Below are 6139 nucleotides of genomic sequence, written 5' to 3'. Positions count from 1 at the left end.
AACTCACCAATTCGCACAGATAAAGGGCTACATGTAGGTTTTGGTCGGTCTTTCAGCAGGATCCAGAAACCAGTCCGACGCTGAGGAAAAGTTACACGTCTCCCGCCAAAAAATGGCTACTCACTCCTCACTCGGGAAGGTCAGCCTCCTCTCCCTTTTAACACGTGAAGCTGTCCCGGTTCGAACACGAGGTCCGTAAATCATTTCGGGGCAGTTTGTAACACAACTCAGTCCCGAAATTCTACGGAAAAAAATTGCAGAGAAAACCTCCAGTCTTTTTTCTCCGCCGGCAAAGAAAGTCCAAAAAACAAGCAAACAGGAAAACCACTCTCTCTCAAGCTCTCGCGCCGCTACCCCCCCTCACTTTACATGCAATATTCAAATTTCTTACGTATGTACAAAGTGATATTGAAACATATCCAAAAATAATAATAATAAAATAAAAACATACAAGGATAATGATATAGCAATGTTCACAGGGTTACATTTCTTTCCTGAATTTTTTATCAGTGCAAACCAGTTGGCCAAAGAAATGGGTTGAAACTGGCAGGATAAATGAGGCATATGATTTATGTTGTCTAATGTACTAATTAGGAGAGCGGATGAAAGTTGGGAAAACACTTGAAACCAACAGATTGAAACCAAACACTAAACAATGCTCAAAGTAACAAAAACCATAACCTAAACGCGAAATAAGGTAAAAATCATAGAGTAACAAAAAACGCATCAGATGACAAAATTAAAGGACAGTGTGCGTTCATGTTCTAATGAACATGAAACAGGTATGCAAACAAACACAAGGTGTACTTCATTGTGGTGCGGTGATGTGTGGGAAACAGTTGTATTGGACGTTTTGGATAAGGTAGCATTGAAGCTCTTTGGCTAAGGTAGCCTGAAGACCTTTGGGATGAATGTGAATGCTGACTGCACACCAGGTCTCCTCACCTCACCTACATCAGTATCTCAAGAAGAGTGGGGGTTTTATATCAGAACATAAGGAGGAAATATAACATGAGTTATTTAAAACGCACACACCAATAGTTTCTCAAGATTCCACAATCTTTTCTCTAGTCTACAGTAAATGCAGAATGATAGAGTCAAGACAACAGCATAGGGTACAAAAATAAAATAATATTCTGAGACGTTACTATAAATGGAGCTCTACAAGGGTGAACTAGTAAAGTCAAGTCAAGAAGCTTTTATTGTCATATATAGCTGACGCAGTACACAGTAAAATATAACAACGTTACTTCAGAACCCTGATGCTACATACAACAACAATCACAGAACAGAAAACACAGGGCTAAGGACTAGTAAGTGTCCTCGCCACATAAAGTGCATCGTGTGCAACCTGGTGCAAACAGTGCAAAGACAACAAAAGGCAGTGCAAGACAACACAGGACAGTGCAAGACAACACAAGACAGTGCAAGACAATGCACAAAACACAAAATAGCTCCGCCAGTAAAAATGCTGTAAGGAGATAAAGTGAACAGTAGCAAAAATGTAAACAAAATGTTGTGCAAAAGAGCAAATAGCTGCAATCCAGATAAGATGTGCAAAAACGGCATGTAAACAGTTTATGGTAATGAGTGATGTGGGTGGTACTGAAGACATGGATGTGCGAAGTGGGTACGAATGTGTGTTGAGTCCAGGTTGTTCAGATCAGTCACACAGTTGTGTGTGTGTGTGTGTGTGTGATTGTGTATGCGTGTGCGTGTGTGTGTGTGTGTGTGTGTGTGTCTGTTTGTGTGCGAGTTCAGTTCAGTTCAGTTCTTTGTTAAGAAGCCTGATGACTTGAGGAAAGAAGCTGTTACACAGTCTGGATGTGGATGCCCGAATGCTTCGGAACCGCTTCCCTTGTGGCAGGAGGGTGAAGAGTGTGTGTGAGGGGTGTGTAGGGTCGTCCACAATGCTGTTGGCTTTGTGGATGCAGCGTGTGGTGTAAATGTCCATAATAGAGGGGAGAGAGACTCTGATGATCTTCTCAGCTGGCCTCACTAGCCTCTGTAGGGTCTTGCGAGCCGAGACGCAATTCCCAAACCAGGCAGTGCTAAAAGCCGGTCTCGCACTGCCCGCTAAAAGCCGGTTTTGCACTCCTCGCACCCACCGGTCTCCCTCTCACAGCCACAGCTGCAGCAAAGACCTGTCATGCTGGCTGAGAGGGCGGTTTCTGCATCAGCCTGCGAGGTAAACAGAGGTTGAAAGCTTTGTCCTCTTGTTTACTGAGAGTGCTGGTTTCTCTCATTTTCTCGAGAGCTGGACCAAACAGACCTTTAGCGGGGTCGTAAGCAGCATCCATCACCTCCACTTTCTGTGTGTCGCCTAAGCCTGACAGGTTCAGCCATAACATTCTCTCACTTGACACAGCTAAGCCTATCATGCGGCCACAGCCCTGGGCTCATAAAGAGCCCAGAACTAGGTCATTCACCACACAAATCTCATCCCAGAGTGCCATGTTGGGCACTCCCGTGTCAAACTGTTGCCCCATCCTCTCCAAAATCTAGCTGCGGGTTGGGCAGACGGCAGCCTTTTCCGCCATAAAAGTCTCTTCCAACTCTCTCCGCATCCTGGGCTTGCTTGCATACCTCATGCAAGTTAGTCGCCCGCACTCTGGGGTCTCAACTGTTGGGCCGGGAAGGGACGTCTCTCTAAAATGGGCGGGATGCAACCTCCCTGATCCTCAACTCATTCCCCTTGGCGGGGGGAATGACCGTTGACATGGCTGAGTATTGAGAAAATCAAGACGCATGAAGCCTTTAATTAGCTTGACGCTTCTAAGTCCCTACCATGTAATTGAATGATCTGCAGGTCGGAAAAAGGAAAAGCGCGCCTCTACGCGGACACTATACTGAGTTTCGCGATGCCACTCACGATCCTGTATGACTGTTCTCGCATTTGGGGCGGCATCTCAGGTCGACCTGTCTGTCAAGACAGATGTGGTGTCATAGGAGCTTCTGTAGTTAGTCATGCCCAAAGCAATCCCATAGTGAGACACAGAGTAAAGTTAGAAAAATAACTCTTTCAGTTCTGTATGCAGTTTATATGAACTAACAGCTCAGTCACATACAATAATGTTTTTCGTTGGGACCCAGTTGGTGCACATTTGCAGTGTAAAGTGTTAATGACAAATTATTTTAAGCACAAACTTGGAAAATAGATTCACTTACATCCATCCAAGGAAAACAAGATGAAACGGGAACAGCGTCAACTCACGGTTACCATGCGTGACGAGTCAGGTAAACACGCAATCTTTACTCCAGCAACAACACAACATGTCCAGTCGCAAACAAAGTCCCAGGTCCAACTAGTTCCCGTCTGCAGTCACTGTCCACACACGTTGTCTATGTGATAGCCCCTAGGCCTTCATTACACGTGATGGCGTAGATAATATCTTATAAACAGGCGGTGAAGTGAAATAACATTAAACTTTGAGAAAATCAAACAAAATCAAATAAATACAGTTTCATTACATGTTGGAACTTAATATTTCAACGAATATACTCAGTCTCCAAAGATGTTAACCTCTGTTCTTTTAAGCACACACAGCCTGCACGCAGTCTCTTTCATCATGTGCATTGCTCCTCCTCTCTACTCCGCATTAAAACTCTTGTCGTTACATGACCTTTAACCTTTAGCTCAACAGTCATTGGCCAACAATAATACACCCACATTTAACACATTAATTCACTGGATAGAAAACAAACCCATATTTGAACAATAAAACAATGCTGCATGTAATATTACATTTTGAAATATAAATAAAATAAATAAACTGACATTATACAACATTAAAAACAAAGTAAATTTTAAAGGTCCCATTATTTTGTTCAAAATCATTAGTAAGTATTTGTGTCAATGAACATATCATTGTTATCAGAATAACATGTGCTTTTGTCATTGTTTACAAACAAGTCCAAATGTTTAGTCATTTTCTCAATATGACAATGCTTTATTTGAGTATTTCCTGATGTAAACTATGTTTTGGATTACAATTATTGAAAATGCAGAAGGCTGAATTTCTTCTTAGTGGCATCTATGAACTTCAACAGCCCAAATTTGCACATTACTGACTCCAATTCCATTAAACGCTGCAACCCAGAAGACAACCAATTAGTTATGTATTTTCATTTCATTTCACAAGATACAGTTATATCAAATATACACATATTGCATGTTTTTTCCTACAGCTATAGCAAATGTAAATAAGTCACACATGCTGTAGTATATATGTCACTATAAGAAGTTTATATAAATTATTTACTGTATTCTCATAGATGTTTTACCTGTACATACCGGTACCGTAGCTCCTTCATTCTGTCACCGTTCCTTTCAAATGGTGTGCGGTAGAGCTGTTTCATGCTCATGTGGTGTCTCTTCAACACCCTGTCGATAGACTGGATGTTTTCAAAGACATTATTATCTTCTACAACAGCTTTTTGTATTTCTCTCAGCCTAATGGCATTGTTTGCTCGGATTATAGACCATAGTCTTGTTGAGGTGTGAAAAGGGGTCCTCTGCCACCCCCATGAGTTAATCCTGCAGTCCTGCGTGGAAAAAATGTACTAATGCAATACATTTATACTTAGATGTGTAAGAGAATGTATACACACACTATAACAGCACAGTCCACACTGATAGATTACATTCCTGTTCTTTCTACCAAATGTTTGAATTATTGAAGACACAGTTGATCTTCCAATATTTGGCCGTAACCTCTGCCCCGCCTAAGCCATTGACCATTGGCCATGATTGACAACATGGTCCACAATAGTGGCTCTAATTTCATCTGAAATGTGTTTGGCATCTTCTTCCTCTTCCTCTATTTTGCCTCCTTACCCTTCCAGCATGCATCCTTATTCTTGGCTCTCAACCATGTTTGTTTACTAGTTTTTCATCTATTTTCAACAATTGTAAATCTGTGTTTTGCTCTTTTTATATATATTTGCCAATTACAGGTTCACGAGATTCAGCCTTGACCTATTTTAGACAACTAGTTGATTGTTGGTTGATCTGAAGGTGTCACGCAGCTACATTAGTGACAATCAAGTTTCATCTGCGCAATTCATCAATTCAACACACATTTACAAACAAAGAGAACTGTAAATAAGAAGAGCTTGACAAATTTTGACAACTGGTTTAACCATTTTGCACTCAATGACTTATGCAATTAACGGATGCCTAAATGTTTTGGGGGTTAAGACCATTTAAGTAAAACCAGTATAATATATTTTTATTCCACACGACATAAACAACTGATAATGTAGGAAACAGCAGGCACTTGAACACAACCAGTTAACCATGCAGACTATAAGAGCAATAGGGTAATAAATGTATTCAATATTCACAAGGGAAAACTTTTGGATTTTCTATTGTCACGTAACTCCGGTTTGTCCATGTGAGTTATATGAATCATTGTTTTGCAGTTTAGATTTGTATAAAATGTATACAATGTGACAAATAAAATTTGTATTTGAATTTGAACTTGACTAGAAAAAATGTGAACGTGGTGGTATAGAATGGTTTTTTTGTGAGTGTGGGTGGAAATTGTTCAAGACAACCCAACTAAAAACTGTTTGATTAAAAAGGGAAAACTTTTTGGTGTGATAGCCAGGTGTCCACAAACCTTCAGCCTTTACAAATATCAAGGACTTATAAGTCCACATACGTATAATACAACATATTAGATGTTTGTAAAAGAAACAATTCTAAGATAAAAGTAAAAAGTAGAAAAGTTAATGGTTTTTGTTTTAATTGAACTATTAAAATAAAAAAAATTAAAAACTAATAATAAACATACATTTCCATAAAGCATCCATATTTGTCCATACCTATGTTGATTAGAGTATTAAAAACTTGAAAAGTATTAATTTAAGGTACATTTAGAACAAAAAAAATAAGTTGCAATTAATTATGAGCAGGGGAAAAGTAAATGGGTTTTACAATATAATCCAATTCTGCACTTTTTTGGATTAAAAAAGTCTTAATAAATGTATAATTCCTCATAACACTTTCAGTCTGCAACCTTGTGAACCAGTGTTGATCTATTTATTAATACGATTCTTCATCTGCTAAATGCTGTAAATGTAAATATATAATTATATAAATCATGTAATTATATAATCATGTTGAGGACTATTA

Source organism: Silurus meridionalis, chromosome 25 (assembly GCF_014805685.1).
Source record: "Silurus meridionalis isolate SWU-2019-XX chromosome 25, ASM1480568v1, whole genome shotgun sequence".
NCBI lineage: Eukaryota > Metazoa > Chordata > Actinopteri > Siluriformes > Siluridae > Silurus > Silurus meridionalis.
This window is presented reverse-complemented; position numbering follows the sequence as displayed.